Consider the following 17,556-nt stretch of genomic DNA (forward strand, 5'->3'; position numbering starts at 1 on the left):
AATCTAACTTTTTCCACAAAAATGATCTTTTAGCCCCAAATTTTTTATTTTTACAAGGGTAAGAGGAGAAAATGGACCCCAAACACTGTTGTGCAATTTCTCCTGAGTATGCCGATACTCCATATGTGGGGAAAATACACGGTTTGGGCACTCGGCAGGGTTCTGTATGGAAGGAGCAGTGTGTGACTTTATGAACGCAAAATTGGCTGAAATCAAGAGCGGGCGCCATGTCGTGTTTGGGGAGCCACTGATGCGCTTAAACAGTGGAAACCCCCCAAAAGTGACCCCATTTTGGAAACTACACCCCTCATGGATTTTATTAATTTTGAACCCAGAGGTACAACACAGAATTTAATAACATTAGGTCATCATATTGAATTAGTTGTCATTAGTCTTGAGTGCAAGAGCTCGCTACTTGAGTTTGCATCGGGTACTCGGGTACACCGCTCCTGGCACATAGCACCGGCGGCGATCACCCTGCACAGCTTGTGTGCGGGCGTGATCACATTGTGCATAATAGTAGTAGTCCAATAGGCTCAGGACACAGGGACGTACTATTGCTGACAATGTCAGAGAGGGGTTTTAATATACATTCAATTGCTGTTTTTTTGGGAATTCTTGTACAAAGGCTTTCTACATCTATCGATGTTAAAATAAAATTCTCCTGCCATTCAATGTCATAGAAAGTCTTCAGGAATTCACCAGATTCTTTTAGATATGATGGAACATTTTTTAACAATGGTCTCAGCAGCCAGTCGAGATATTTTGACAGTGGTTCCATTACAGAACCAATCCCCGAGATTATCGGACTGCCAGGAGGTGAGGTTAAGGATTTATGCACTTTGAGTACATAGTGCCAGTATTTTTCAACCTTTTTCTCAAAAATGTACGGAGTTGATTTTTATATTTATTAGTAGGATCATCCGGCAAAGGAACATATGTGGAGTCATCCATTAATTGTCTGTGTGCCTCTGAGATATATACCATATGATGCCCTGTTATGGGGGAGGTCTGCTGCTGACACTGTTATAGGGTTAATGTACCCCAAGTCTATACTAATATCCCCCATCCTGATATATATATGTCCCCATCCAGACATATAGGATTCCCATGTTGGTATATATGGCCCCCCATCCAGGTATACACACACAGCTCCTCTTGCACACGCGGCTCCGCTCCGCACGCCTCGTACACGCGCGACTCCGCTCCGCACGCCTCCTACACGCGCGGCTCCGCTCCGCACGCCTCCTACACGCGCGGCTCTGCTACATCCACACTGTAAACCCCTCCTGACCCCACACACAAACTTCAGCTCATCCAGCACCATGACAACCAGCACAGCAGAGTCCTGCATCCACTGAGGCCCCTGATCATGTGACCCCTGGCTCCTCCCCTCCTGTGACCTCATCACAGCTCCTGTGTGCACAGAGCAGCCATATATGTGGTGGCGGCTCTGCAGGTGGAGGTATGTGGAGATTCCCCGTTATTCTCTTTTATTTCTTCCTCTTCCTTCTATGTCGCCTCCATACTCCGCAGCGCTGTACACACATTATTATCACCGTCCCCGTCGGGCCTCACTCTCTCCTTTCTTCACACCTGTTCACATTCACCATTTGCCGCCTTCTCCATCTGTCTAATGATATTTTTCATCCATTTTTAGGAATGTTTAACCCCTTGGCATCGGGTGATAGAAAATTTTTGTGCTTTAGAACAAAATTCACTTTAAAATGTACTGAAAAAGAAAAAAAAATTCTGCAATTTTTTTAACACTTCTTTAAATGTCCAGTGTGAATGAGCGGTGTGAAGACACAGGGATCAGTGGGTGCTCTTGTCCGCCGGCCCGGCTGTCTTTAGAAAGACCACATGGACCAGGGCTCAAGACATCTCAGGGTTCAGCAATCGTCAATGGAGCCAATCTGTATTCCTCCAGCTGGGGCTGTAGTCCCCTAAGCTGACATGCTGTAGAATGACACCGAATAGAGGCAGAGACCCCCTTTTTATAGATCACAATTGTCCTTGCAGCCATCATTCACAGGTCAAGGGTCAGGGTTGAAGGTGGAAAGAGCTCATGACTCATTGTTTGAGCATTTAATCAACTTGCATAGTTTGTCATCCATTGCTCAGCAAATCAACAAATCCCTGGACTAGTATAATACATAATCAGCATGTTATCAAACAGTATGACCATGCTCTATGACTCTATCTTTTTAAGATTTGCAGACAATAAGTTGTAGTACATCTTAACTCTACTGTTAACATTCAGGATTATTCAAACAATAGTCTGTGTTAATCAACCAAAGAAGAACACAGGTTAAAAAGTCAACATAAAAATAAAGGTATATTGCTCTTGACCATCAGAAAGTACTGTATGTCTAGCATAATTAAGAAGAAAAGCTGTGTCGTCACCTGCAGCGATTCTCCCGGTTGGTGTGATACCAAATTTAAAAAGAATTTATTATTATTTAGTGGTTAAAATAAAAGGGGAAGGATTTAAAATGTTTCTTGTTTATTACATATATTTTTATATTTATTTTCAATTATTCTCCATTCGGCACCTTGCACATTCCCCCCCCCCCCCCCCCCCTCCCACTTCCATAGTGCCATAACCATCCATTGTGGCTTAGATTCAGGGGCTAGCTGGCAAGTTATATCCTGGGGTTACAAGCCCTAGCCCATGAGAAGCGGCCCATCACTAAAGGCCACCATCCACATTGGACTACAGTTAGGCGAATCGATGGGATCCGCCAACAGTCTAATGTGTATGGGCGCTTTCCTATTCTTATGAATAAGATGAGAGAAAAGAATCCGAAGCTTTGGATTTCCGGAGGCCGATTCTTTTGTTCCCAGGGAGATAAGCCAATGCCAGAGCAGCTCTCTCATAGAGAACACAGAAGCTTGAGGCAGAGACGAATGTTCTAGTGTATGCGATCTGGGCTGCTTTGGTGGCTTCCTTTTCCTCCTGGTCCAGCACAAACTGTCACACTTCCACAGGGCAAAGATGAAGAAACTGGTCCTTCACCATCAGATCTTTTAGGTCCTCAAAAGTGATGACTGACAGTCCTTGGACTCACATCACTGTAGCTGTCATGTGGTCCACGCTATAGGGCTCTGAACTTTTTCCGGTATGCCTCCGGAGTCAGCTGGTACTTTTTAATCAGGGCCTGTTTGATGGCCTCATAGTCTCCATTGTGGGCTCGAGGGAGAGAAGCAAACACTTCCAGAGCGAGCCCTGGAGTTATATCTGGTCCACTGGTCCTCGAGCAGCTGGTACTGTCTGCAGGCTTTTTCAAATCTCTGCAGAAATATGTCCAAGTCCCCGTTCTTTTCCATTACAGGAATATGCTCGGGATGGGGTTTAAAGCTGTTGGCACTGTTGCACTCATGGGTATGTATGGGGGATGGCTCCTTCTGAATCCAGACTAGCTCCAGTGAGGACAGACGCTCGTCTTGGGTGTGTCGCTCAGCAGCCTCTCGGTGAGCTTGGGCCTTTCGCTCTGCAGCCTGTCGGTCAGCTTGGGCCTGTCACTCAGCTCTCTCAGCCTCTCAGAATTTCATGATCAGCTGCAGTCGTCCATCACAATAGTCTGCCGCGAGCTGCTCCAAGGCCATCTGCAGGTGGGGGTCCACACTACCCAGGCTGCTTGTATGACTGTCAATCACAGGTGGGACCCCTGCAACAGCCCCTTGGTTGGCCGCCCCATCATCAGGGTTCTGCTGTCGGACTGGCTCTGTGGCACCTTGCAACAGTTCAGCAATCGTTTGGGCCTTGGTTTTGCCTGTGGGGTCAATCTGTCCCAGCTCGCAGAGGGCAGTGATAGTGTCCTTTGACTGCTGGTGATACCAGGGCTCTCCACACATGACCATCATTGCCAAACAAAAGATAGGACAGAAAAACAAGAGAAGGGGGGGGGGGGTGCAACAGCTGCACGTACAGTAATGTCCCAGATAAAATATATTAAAACACTGAGTCTGATTCCTTAAAACTTTGCACAGAATTCTCGCAAGAACCATGCAAGTGTTCAGTGACAGGAATGATTGCTCAATCCAGCCACTGATGTTCTGTAATATCCCACCGTTGCCATGAAGTTGTCAGGGATGACACCGGCGAGATCATACAATATCCCACAGCTGTCCCCAATTTGACAGGGATTATTCACACGCACGATCCCGATTACTCATTATGTAACTATCGGCAAGCGAGCAGTGCGGGTATGGCGTACACACCTACGAATTCCAGTGCATGGAATATGTGTATATGCCCCCGTATGGTCACTGCCAGCTTCACGATAATCCAATTAAGATTATTTGCTGCCACCACCAATCAGTTTTAAATATTCAATACAGGTCTGATTGGACACCTGCTTTCTGGTAGTGTATATGGCTTCGGGGGGAGGAACGACTACAGAGCAAAAGAAATAGGACTATTAAATTTTATATTTAATCCAAAAGGGAGGCAGTGTTTATGAAAAAATATGCAAACATTCTACAAAGGGGGACAAGACGATACAACATATACAATTACACAAAATAAAATTAACAGAAAAAACTTACTAGACCGATCGTGGAGACGATTCAGTTTAGTTGGAGGAAAGCAATCCAATTCTGGCCGTTATGGATGATATGGATGAACTCTTTATGTATCAAATGACCAAGTTCTCCAAAAAATATGACGTAGTGGTCATTGGAGATTTCAACTATCCAGACATTTGTTGGGAATCTCTCTCAAGTAAAACTAACAGGTCAAGCAAATTCTTATCCTCTCTTGCTGACAACTTTATCTTCCAAAAGGTAGGGGAGAAAACAAGGGGATCTGCTACTTTGGATCTAATCCTTATAAACAGGGAGGAAATGGTTGAGGAGGTAAAAGTGGCTGGGACCCTAGGAGGCAGCGATCATGCTATTATAGAATTTTGGATAACTAGAGGAGGAAGACATGTGAAGACTCAAACTTCAAGGTTAGATTTCAGAAAGGCAGATTTTAAGCGACTCAGAAAGAGAATAGGAGGGATCCAATGGCTGGATGTCCTTAAGGACAAAAATGTCCAGGAAGGATGGGAAATTTTTAAAAATTAGATTCTCAAAGCACAATCATTAACAATCCCGAAAAGTAGGAAGAATGGGAAGCATTTAAGGAAACCTGGATGGATGAACACAGAACTTAAACACATGCTAAAAAGAAAGAAAGAAATGTTTATCAAATGGAAAAAGGGAGGCATATCTAAAGAAGATTATAATGCAGTCTGCAGATCCTGCAGGGCACGTATCAGGTTAGCTAAAGCTGACAATGAATTAAGGCTTGCAAGAGTTGTCAAAAGCAATAAAAAGGATTTTGGGGGTATGTCAAAAGTAAAAGAAAAGTCAAAGATGCTATACGATTTTTACAGGATGAAAGTGGTGAAATGGTAAGAAAGGATGTTGAGAAGGCCGAACTTTTTAATTCCTATTTTGCATCAGTTTTCTCTCAGAAAGAAAATGTAACATCAACTGATCTTCACTGTCCTATTAAAGGAATAGAAGAATCCAGGTTATCTGTAAACAGAAAGATTGTGAGGGAATATTTAGCTAACATAAATGAGTTCAAGTCTCCAGGTCCAGATGAATTACACCCCAGAGTACTGAAAGAGATCGTAGAAGAAATTTTAGAACCACTCTCCATAATCTTTGAAAATTGTTGGAGAACAGGAGAAGTCCCAGAAGACTGGAGAAGAGCAAATGTTGTTCCTATCTTCAAAAGGGGGAAGAAGGTAGACCCAGGGAACTATAGGCCAGTGAGTATGACTTCTATACCAGGAAAGATCTTTGAACAAATTATTAAACAACATGTATGTAAGTACCTAGATAAGAATGAAGTGATTAACCAGAGTCAGCATGGGTTTGTAACTAACAAGTCATGTCAGACTAACTTAATTTCCTTCTATGACAGAATCACTGACTGGGTGGATCAGGGAAATGCTGTAGATATAGTATTTCTTGACTTCAGCAAAGCATTTGACAAAGAATCTCACACCATCCTTATTGAAAAAATGACCAAGTATGGAATGGACAAGGCAACTGTTAGGTGGATTCATAACTGACTTAGTGATCGGACTCAAAGAGTGGTCGTAAATGGCTTCACATCCAGTTGGATGAATGTCTCAAGTGGGGTACCACAGGGCTCTGTCCTGGGACCTGTATTGTTCAAAATTTTTATCAATGATTTAGATGAAGGAATTGAGGGTAAACTGATTAAATTTGCTGATGACGCAAAGCTAGGAGGGATAGCTAACACTAGAGAAGAGAGAGAGAGGCTTCAGAAGGACCTAAATAAACTGGAGCAGTGGGCAGCAACTAACAGAATGTTTTTTAACAGGGAAAAATGCAAAGTAATACATCTGGGCAATAAAAATGAAAAAAGCATATACAAAATGGGAGGAAGAGCGCTAAGCAACAGTACATGTGAAAAAGACTTAGGTATACTAATAGATCATAGACTGAACATGAGTCAACAGTGTGATGCAGCAGCTAAAAAGGCAAATACAATTCTGGGATGTATTAACAGAAGCATACACGAAGATCGCGTGAAGTCATTATCGGTCTTTACTCCTCTTTGGTCAGACCTCATCTGGAATACTGTGTCCAGTTTTGGGCACCACATTTTAAAAAAGACATAGACAAACTGGAGCAAGTTCAGAGAAGAGCGACCAGAATGGTGACCGGTCTGCAAACCATGTTCTATGAGGGACGGTTACAGGATTTGGGAATGTTTAGCTTGCAAAAAAGAAGACTGAGAGGAGACTTAATAGCTGTCTACAAATATCTCAAGGGCTGTCACATTGTAGAAGGATCATCTTTATTCTCATTTGCACAAGGAAAGACTAGAAGCAATGGAGTGAAATTGAATGGGAGGAGACACAGATTAGATATTAGAAAAAAAATTGACAGTGAGGGTGATCAATGAGTGGAACAGGCTGCCACGAGAGGTGGCGAGTTCCCCTTCAATGGATGTCTTCAAACAGAGGCTGGACAGACATCTGTCTGAGATGATTTAGTGAATCCTGCTTTGAGCAGGGGGTTTGACCAGATGACCCTGGAGGTCCCCTCCAACTCTACCATTCTATGATTCTATAATTCATACATCCTGCATAAGGGGCATAATGGGGGCATTACACATACTGCATAAGGGGCATAATGGGGCATTACACTGTGTGGTGCATCATACATCATGCATAAGGGGCATAAAGGGGCATTACACTGTGTGGGGGAATCATACATGCTGCATAAGGGGCATAATGGGGGCATTACACTGTGTGGGGGCATCATACATCCTGCATAAGGGGCATAATGGGGGCATTACACTGTGTGATGCATCATACATCATACATAAGGGGCATAATGGGGCATTACACAGTGTGGGGGAATCATACATGCTGCATAAGGGGCATAATGGGGGCATTACATTGTGTGGGGGCATCATACACACTGCATAAGGGGCATAATGGGGGCATTACACTGTGGGGGGCATCATACATACTGCATAAGGGGCATAATGGGGGCATTACACTGTGTGGGGGCATCATACATACTGCATAAGGGGCATAACACTGTGTGGGGCATCATACATCCTGCATAAGGGGCATAATGGGGGCATTACACTATGTGGGGATCATCATACATCCTGCATAAGGGGCATAATGGGAACATTACACTGTGTGGGGGGCATCATACATCCTGCATAAGGGGCATAATGGGGGCATTACACTGTGTGGGGGCATCATACATCCTGCATAAGGGGCATAATGGGAGTATTACACTGTGTGGGGGCATCATACATCCTGCATAAGGGGCATAATGGGGGCATTAACTATGTAGGGGCATCATACATTCTGCATAAGGGGAATAATGGGGGCATTACACTGTGGGGGCATTATACATCCTGTATAAGGGGCATAATGGGGGCATCATACATACTACATAAGGGGCATAATGGGGGCATTACACTGTGTGGGGGCATCATACATACTGCATAAGGGGCATAACACTGTGGGGCATCATACATCCTGCATAAGGGGCATAATGGGGGCATTACACTATGTGGGGATCATCATACATCCTGCATAAGGGGCATAATGGGAACATTACACTGTGTGGGGGGCATCATACATCCTGCATAAGGGGCATAATGGGGGCATTACACTGTGTGGGGGCATCATACATCCTGCATAAGGGGCATAATGGGAGTATTACACTGTGTGGGGGCATCATACATCCTGCATAAGGGGCATAATGGGGGCATTAACTATGTAGGGGCATCATACATTCTGCATAAGGGGAATAATGGGGGCATTACACTGTGTGGGGGCATTATACATCCTGCATAAGGGGCATAATGGGGGCATCATACATACTGCATAAGAGGCATAATGGGGGCATTACACTGTGTGGGGCATCATACATCCTGCATAAGGGGCATAATGGGGGCATTACACTGTGTGGGGGCATCATACATCCTGCATAAGGGGCATAATGGGAGTATTACACTGTGTGGGGGCATCATACATCCTGCATAAGGGGCATAATGGGGGCATTAACTATGTAGGGGCATCATGCATTCTGCATAAGGGGAATAATGGGGGCATTACACTGTGGGGGCATTATACATCCTGTATAAGGGGCATAATGGGGGCATCATACATACTACATAAGGGGCATAATGGGGGCATTACACTGTGTGGGGGCATCATACATACTACATAAGGGGCATAATGGGGGCATTACACTGTGTGGGGGCATCATACATCCTGTATAAGGGGCATAATGGGGGCATTACACTGTGTGGGGGCATCATACATACTACATAAGGGGCATAATGGGGGCATTACACTGTGTGGGGGCATCATACATACTACATAAGGGGCATAATGGGGGCATTACACTGTGTGGGGGCATCATACATCCTATATAAGGGGCATAATGGGGGCATTACACTGTGTGGGGGCATCATACATCCTGCATAAGGGGCATAAAGAGGGCATTACACTGTGTGGGGGCATCATACATCCTGCATAAGGGGCATAATGGGGGCATTACACTGTGTGGGGGCATCATACATCCTGTATAAGGGACATAATGGGGGCATTACACTGTGTGGGGGCATCATACATACTGCATAAGGGGAATAATGGGGGCATTACACTGTGTGGGGGCATCATACATCCTGTATAAGGGGCATAATGGGGGCATTACACTGTGTGGGGGCATCATACTACATAAGGGGCATAATGGGGGCATTACACTGTGTGGGGGTATCATACATCCTGCATAAGGGGCATAATGGGAGCATTACACTGTGTGGGGGGGTCATCATACATCCTGCATAAGGGGCATAATGGGGGCATTACACTGTGTGGGGCATCATACATCCTGCATAAGGGGCATAATGGGGGCATTACACTGTGTGGGGGCATCATACATCCTGCATAAGGGGTATAATGGGGGCATTACACTGTGGGGGGCATCATACATCCTGCATAAGGGGCATAATGGGGGCATTACACTGTGTGGGGGCATCATACATCCTGCATAAGGGGTATAATGGGGGCATTACACTGTGTGGGGGCATCATACATCCTGCATAAGGGGCATAATGGGAGCATTACACTGTGTGGGGGCATCATACATCCTGCATAAGGGGCATAATGAGGGCATTACACTGTGTGGAGGCATCATACATCCTGCATAAGGGGTATAATGGGGGCATTACACTGTGTGGGGGCATCATACATCCTGCATAAGGGGCATAATGGGAGCATTACACTGTGTGGGGGCATCATACATCCTGCATAAGGGGCATAATGGGAGCATTACACTGTGTGGGGGCATCATACATCCTGCATAAGGGGCATAATGGGGGCATTACACTGTGTGGAGGCATCATACATCCTGCATAAGGGGTATAATGGGGGCATTACACTGTGTGGGGGCATCATACATCCTGCATAAGGGGCATAATGGGAGCATTACACTGTGTGGGGGCATCATACATCCTGCATAAGGGGCATAATGGGAGCATTATACTGTGTGGGGGCATCATACATACTGCATAAGGGGCATAATGGGGGCATTACACTGTGTGGGGGCATCATACATCCTGCATAAGGGGCATAATGGGGGCATTACACTGTGTGGGGGCATTATACATCCTGCATAAGGGGCATAATGGGGGCATTACACTGTGTGGGCATCATACATCCTGTATAAGGGGCATAATGGGGGCATTACACTGTGGGGGCATCATACATCCTGCATAAGGGGCATAATGGGGGCATTACACTGTGGGGGCATCATACATCCTGTATAAGGGGCATAATGGGGGCATTACACTGTGGGGCAGTAAAGGGGTCCTGTACTATGAGAACAATACGTTTCCTCCCTTCCTGTCTCCATAGTTGGGTCGTATGTATCTATTACAGGAAACAGAACAAAAACCTTATGATTCTTATAAAGGGGCAACACAAGACCCCAAAAGCGTCTCCATGCTGAAGGGGTTAATGCCCCCTGCGCCCAGTAATGGGGGATCTCCACATACCTCCACCTGCAGAGCCGCCACCACATATATGGCTGCTCTGTGCGCACAGGAGCTGTGATGAGGTCACAGGAGGGGAGGAGTCAGGGGTCACATGATCAGGGGCCTCAGTGGATGCAGGACTCTGCTGTGCTGGTTGTCATGGTGCTGGATGAGCTGAGGTTTATGTGTGGGGTCAGGAGGGGTTTACAGTGTGGATGTAGCAGAGCAGTGTGTGTACGAGGTGTACGGAGCAGAGCCGCGTGTGTACGAGGTGTACGGAGCGGAGCCGCGCGTGTACGAGGCGTACGGAGCGGAGCCGCGCGTGTACGAGGCGTACGGAGCGGAGCCGCGCGTGTACGAGGCGTACGGAGCGGAGCCGCGCGTGTACGAGCCGTACGGAGCGGAGCCGCGCGTGTACGAGGCGAGCGGAGCCGCGCGTGTACGAGGCGTACGGAGCGGAGCCGCGCTTGTACGAGGCGTACGGAACGGAGCCGCGCGTGTACGAGGCGTACGGAGCGGAGCCGCGCGTGTACGAGGCGTACGGAGCGGAGCCGCGCGTGTACGAGGCGTACGGAGCGGAGCCGCGCGTGTACGAGGCGTACGGAGCGGAGCCGCGCGTGTACGAGGCGCACGGAGCGGAGCCGGGCGTGTACGAGGCGCACGGAGCGGAACCGCTCGTGTACGAGGCGCACGGAGCTGAACCGCTCGTGTACGAGGCGTACGGAGCGGAGTCGCGCGTGTACGAGGCGTACGGAGCGGAGCCGTGCGTGTATGAGGCGTGCGGAGCCGCGCGTGTTTGAGGCGTACGAAGCGGAGCCGCGCGTGTTTGAGGCGTACAGAGCGGAGCCGCGCGTGTCCGAGGCGTACGGAGCGGAGCCGCGCGTGTCCGAGGCGTACGGAGAGGAGCCGCGCGTGTACGAGGCGTACGGAGCGGAGCCGCGCGTGTACGAGGTGTACGGAGCGGAGCCGCGCGTGTAAGAGGTGTACGGAGCGGAGCCGCGCGTGTACGAGGCGTACGGAGCGGAGCCGCGCGTGTACGAGGCGTACGGAGCGGAGCCGCGCGTGTACGAGGCGCACGGAGCGGAGCCGGGCGTGTACGAGGCGCACGGAGCGGAACCGCTCGTGTACGAGGCGCACGGAGCTGAACCGCTCGTGTACGAGGCGTACGGAGCGGAGCCGTGCGTGTATGAGGCGTGCGGAGCCGCGCGTGTTTGAGGCGTACGAAGCGGAGCCGCGCGTGTTTGAGGCGTACAGAGCGGAGCCGCGCGTGTCCGAGGCGTACGGAGCGGAGCCGCGCGTGTCCGAGGCGTACGGAGAGGAGCCGCGCGTGTACGAGGCGTACGGAGCGGAGCCGCGCGTGTACGAGGTGTACGGAGCGGAGCCGCGCGTGTAAGAGGTGTACGGAGCGGAGCCGCGCGTGTACGAGGTGTACGGAGCGGAGCCGCGCGTGTACAAGGTGTGCGGAGCGGAGCCGCGCGTGTACGAGGTGTGCGGAGCGGAGCCGCGCGTGTACGAGGTGTGCGGAGCGAAGCCGCGCGTGTACGAGGTGTGCGGAGCGGAGCCGCGCATGTACGATGTATTGATGACTGCTTTGCACACTCTTGGCATTCTCTTGATGAGCTTCAAGAGGTAGTCACCGGAAATGGTCTTCCAACAATCTTGAAGCAGTTCCCAGAGATGCTTAGCACTTGTTCGCCCTTTTGCCTTCACTCTGCGGTCCAGCTCACCCCAAACCATCTCGATTGGGTTCAGGTCTGGTGACTGTGGAGGCCAGGTCATCTGGCGTAGCACCCCATCACTCTCCTTCTTGGTCAAATAGCCCTTACACAGCCTGGAGATGTGTTTGGGGTCATTGTCCTGTTGAAAAATAAATGATGGTCCAACTAAACGCAAACCGGATGGAATAGCATGCCGCTGCAAGATGCTGTGGTAGCCATGCTGGTTCAGTATGCTTTCAATTTTGAATAAATCTCCAACAGTGTCACCAGCAAAGCACCCCCACACCATCACACCTCCTCCTCCATGCTTCACGGTGGGAACCAGGCATGTAGAGTCCATCCGTTCACCTTTTCTGCGTCGCACAAAGACACGGTGGTTGGAACCAAAGATCTCAAATTTGCACTCATCAGACCAAAGCACAGATTTCCACTGGTCTAATGTCCATTCTTTGTGTTCTTTAGCCCAAACAAGTCTCTTCTGCTTGTTGTCTGTCCTTAGCAGTGGTTTCCTAGCAGCTATTTTACCATGAAGGCCTGCTGCAACAGGTCCCAACCCCATTTATAAGGCAAGAAATGGGCTACAAATAAATGACAAGTTCATAAGTCTGTGACATAAAATATCACAAAGAAGAGCTCTAAGATTATAAGAAAATTCGAATTTTATTAAATTACATAATAAAAATTACAATAAATTCATGTAAAAAACAAGGAAACCTCAAAAAAGTGCAGATCATTAGATTGTGACTATCAGATTAGTAATATACAGAAGTATATGTAAAATAGGAAAGAATTAATAACTGATTAAGTGCTAGTGCAATATATTCCCCCTGTATGTTAATAATTACCCGCAGTTTATAAATCATATAAAGTCTTTTCTCCATTGATCCACTATTCCCGTTTCATCACTTCTACATGTCTGTACATTTTTCCACTTTCCTTACAATTTCTCAGCATCACCTCTCCATATTTTCGTGCTTAATACACAACATTTCCATCATACACCCTTACTCACAATTTCTTTTCACACATTTGGGCAAGTTATTTTTCCTACACTAATTTAATTTATCCAAACAATAAGTATAATAATATTCTTCTCCCATGGGCTCTTTTTTTTTTAAATAGTTGTACAGTTTTCATAGTGATGGGTATACGCTATAACAGGGGTCTGAAACTCGGCTGGCTATATGGGTCGCACACGGAAAAAAAATTAATTTGGGGGGCCACATTCTTTGCAGGATAAAGTGACATTTTAAGTGGTACCATTTTTTTTCTATACACCTTTTGAAAATTTTTGCTGTGTTTTTTTGATTTTTTTTATAGCTTGGGTCGTTACGGATGTGTCGATAACAAGCATACACTTTTTTTGTTTAGTTTATATATAAAGCAGCATTTTTAGTGGCAAAATATTTTTTCATGCTTTGTTTTGAATTTTTTTTTTATTTTTACAATTTTGTTTCCCTAAATTGGCCACATACAGTAATATTGTCTTACAGTTAGCACCATATAGTAATTCTGGCAAACAGCTTGTAGTAATGTGCCCCATCCTGGTCTGCATCTGTCTCAATGTCACTCATCCTGGTCCCCATCTTGTAGTAATGCCACATCATGGTCCTCATCTTGTCGTAATGTGCCCCATCCTGGTCCCTATCTTGTCGTAATGTCCCCCATCTAGCTCCCCATATTGTATGTATATCCCCATCCAGGTCTCCATATTGTAGGCATGACCCCATCCAGCTCCCTATATTGTAGGAATGTCCCCATCCAGGTCCCCATATCGTAGGAATGTCCCTATCCAGGTCCCCATATTGTAGGTATGTCCCCATCCAGGTCCCCATATCATAGGTATGTCCCCATCCAGGTCCCCATATCGTAGGAATGTCCCCATCCAGGTCCCCATGTTGTAGGAATGTCCCCATCAAGGTCCTTATGTTGTAGGAATGTCCCTATCTAGGTCCCCATGTTGTAGGAATGTCCCCATGTTGTAGGAATGTCTCCATCCAGGTCGCCATGTTGTAGGAATGTCCCCATCCAGGTCCTCATATTGTAGGAATGTCCCTATCTAGGTCCCCATGTTGTAGGAATGTTCCCATGTTGTAGGAATGTCCCCATCCAGGTCCCCATGTTGTCGGAATGTCCCCTTTGCCGTTTCTTCACACATACCTAAAATACTATGACAATGGGTGACATGCGCAGCGGTGTTCAACTGCCAGCGGTTTATCCAGGTAATTATTGTTTCCCCGAATATTCCATGTGCCTTGTGCACTTTTAAATACTGTTGTGCTGGATATTAGTGTTTTAGATATTAGTACCTGGATGACAATAATATTGATTTAACATTGTCATAGTATTTTAGGATATGACCAGGAGTGTTTGATATTCATATCAACAGCTCTCTTTATAATTACCTCCTATATATAATAATCTTTATATGGCTAGTTGCACCCCGGTACCGTTTTTGATGATTTTATATCTATATAATATTGTCCTCAGCATTCTTTGTCCCTTTTTTCTGTATTTATATGTATTAATAAAATTTGTATATTTTATATAATGGACTGTAGTGATTGTCACTTTTTTCTGCTCTGCAGATACCCCCCATTAGAATAGGAGATCAGTAGAAGAGTTGGGCTCCACACATATGCTGCAATAGATGTGCATCACATCTTACCCAGTGGTTGCATGGGAAGAGGCAATCTATGCCTTTTGCAGTCTCAATGCTCTGGAGAGAGCCAACCGATCACACTACCAATTGCTATTTCTGCATGCTGCCCCCCATTAGGAAAGGACTTTCAAGGAAGAAGTGGACTTTACAGTATCCAAACATTCCCTTTGCAATACACCCCTTACCACATACAGAAGAACTGCCAGTTCCAAAAACCTCCAGAAACATTTCCAGTCGAGGCAAGTGAGGAAGAAGAGGACACTTGTTGTCATGAAGCATTTTCCTCTCATGACCCAGACTTTCTGTCAGCAACCTCAACTAAACCACACCTTATAACAAAGTGAACTGAAAGATCTTGGGTTCAGGCTTCAGCAGTGGAATCTCCTAGCAGAAGATGTTCAGATTTCTTGGTTTCGCAACCGTGATAAAGATCTTGTCCAATAGGTCTTCATGGAGGGTGATCTTATGGCATGTAACAACAGTTTAATGGAAGCTCTGAAGATAAGTGTAACGGGTCCGGGAGGCGGAACCTCTGAGCTACTATACAAGGGGGCGGCCCTTGTAAGGGAGCGGGTGGCAGTCTCTGGGTGAACGGACAGGGAGTTACGGCAAGTGATCAGGGCAGTCTCTGGGTAAGGGGTAGGTACGACCTGTGATGGCAGAGCCTCCGGGTAGGCTAGCAGGCAGATGGTAGATGTGTGCTCCCAGGTGAGCAAGCGAGAGTCTCTGGAATAGCAGGTGGTCACGGCACGTGACGGCGGAACCTCCGGGCTGGCAGGCAGGTAGGTAACGGAGAAGCGCTCCCAGGTGAGCGGGCAAGAGTCTCTGGAATAGCTGGTGGTCACCGCACGTGACAACAGGACCTCCGGGCTGGCAAGCAGGCAGGTAACGGAGATGCGCTCCCAGGTGAGCGGGCAAGAGTCTCTGAGATAGCTGGTGGTCACAGCACGTGACAACGGAGCCTCCGGGCTGGCAAGCAGGCAGATAACGGAGAAGCGCTCCCAGGTGAGCGGGCAAGCTGGTCCATAGACAGACTGACCGGAGTAGTAAGGCAGACCGTCGGACCTCAGGCAAGCAGACAGGTAACAAGTATTCAGGCAGGAATCAGGCAGGTAACTGGCAGGTAACTAGCAGGAAACTGGCAGGAAACTGGCAGGTAACTGGCAACGGGACCTGAGGGCTGAAGCACAGGTGAGACACAGGTGCAAACAACATTGCTCGGGCACCTCCATTTTGGAGGAGGTGCCTTATATATGATGAAGTCCTCCGGCCATTGGCCGGGGACTCCTTAGGACGGCGCGCGCGGCCCCTTTAAGAGGAGGGGAGCGCGCGCGCGCGCGCCCTAAGCACAGGGGCCGGGAAGGAGCGCGCGCTGAGAGCAGAGCGGGAGGAGGATGCCGGGAAGGAGCGCGCGCTGACAGCAGAGCGGGGAGAGGACGCCGGGCACGGAGCAGAGCGGTGAGGGGAGCAGCGTCCCTGCCTAGCAGAGGGCAGGGACGCCAGCGCTACAGTACCCCCCCCTTTAGGCCCCCCCTTTTTTAGGCCAGACAGAAATTTAGCTAGGATGAGAGGGGCATGGATGTTCTCCCGGGGCTCCCACGTTCTCTCCTCAGGACCAAACCCCTTCCAATCTACCAGAAAAAAGGTCTTTCCTCTTACCCTTTTGGTGGCAAGAATGTTCTCTACCTCAAACTCGTCCTCAGCAGAAACCGGAGCAGGAGGCGTACCTGTAGACTTGGAAAAAGAGTTAAGCACCACAGGTTTGAGGAGAGACACATGGAAGGAGTTAGGGATCCGTAAGTTGGCCGGGAGTTTCAATTTATAGGCCACCGGGTTGATCTGACTGATGACCTCCAGTGGGCCGATGAACCGAGGCCCTAACTTATAGGAAGGGATCTTGAGCCGGACATATTTGGACGAGAGCCAGACTTTATCCCCAGGGCGGAATTGAGGAGGGTCCAGACGTTTTTTGTCAGCGTGTCTTTTCATACGCTCGGATGACAGAAGGAGTGCGGACCGGGTACTCTCCCATATGGAGGAAAATTTGTTAACAAGAGATTCCGCAGCCGGATTGTCCGCCGAGGTGGAGACGGGAAACGGGATCCGAGGATGCTGACCGTAGACTACAAAAAACGGGGATTTGGAGGAAGACTCGCTCTCGTGATTGTTGTACGAGAATTCGGCCCATGGCAGGAGATCCACCCAGTCAGAATGGTGGGCATTAACGAAGTGCCGAAGGTAACTGGTCAGGTTCTGATTGATCCGCTCCACTTGACCATTAGACTGTGGGTGGTAAGCGGAGGAGAAGTCCAGGGTGACGTCCAGCAATTTACAAGTGGCTCTCCAGAAACGGGAAGTGAACTGTACCCCACGATCCGACACGATGTGACGGGGCAGGCCATGAAGACGGAAGATGTGGCGGATAAAGTCTTTAGCCAGCTCGGGTGCAGACGGAAGACCTGGCAGTGGAATGAAGTGAGCCATCTTGGAGAAGCGGTCAGCGACCACCCAAATGACCGTACAACCGGCAGAGACGGGAAGATCAGTAATGAAGTCCATCGCTATATGCTGCCAGGGGGCAGCAGGTACTGGCAGAGGTAGGAGGCGGCCGGCCGGCAGGTGTCTCGGAACTT

The 17,556-nt window shown here is 48.0% G+C and overlaps 1 long non-coding RNA gene across 2 annotated transcripts in view; it reads right to left on the minus strand.

Moving 5' to 3' along the window:
• LOC141270600 (uncharacterized) overlaps nt 1-17,556 on the minus strand; it is a 472,756-nt gene that overhangs the window by 25,487 nt on the left and 429,713 nt on the right. Inside the window, exon 1 of one of the 2 annotated variants that reach the window (XR_012321699.1) lies at nt 10,565-10,631. The exons of the other annotated variant lie outside the window; for it this stretch is intronic. This is a non-coding gene — a long non-coding RNA (uncharacterized lncRNA). Of the gene's footprint in view, nt 1-10,564; nt 10,632-17,556 lie in introns of those variants that run through there. 2 annotated transcript variants of the gene reach the window in all.

The sequence above is a fragment of the Phyllobates terribilis genome, unplaced genomic scaffold, assembly GCF_046119375.1.
Source record: "Phyllobates terribilis strain yellow unplaced genomic scaffold, ASM4611937v1 Scaffold_5__5_contigs__length_657084704, whole genome shotgun sequence".
Taxonomy (NCBI): Eukaryota; Metazoa; Chordata; class Amphibia; order Anura; family Dendrobatidae; genus Phyllobates; species Phyllobates terribilis.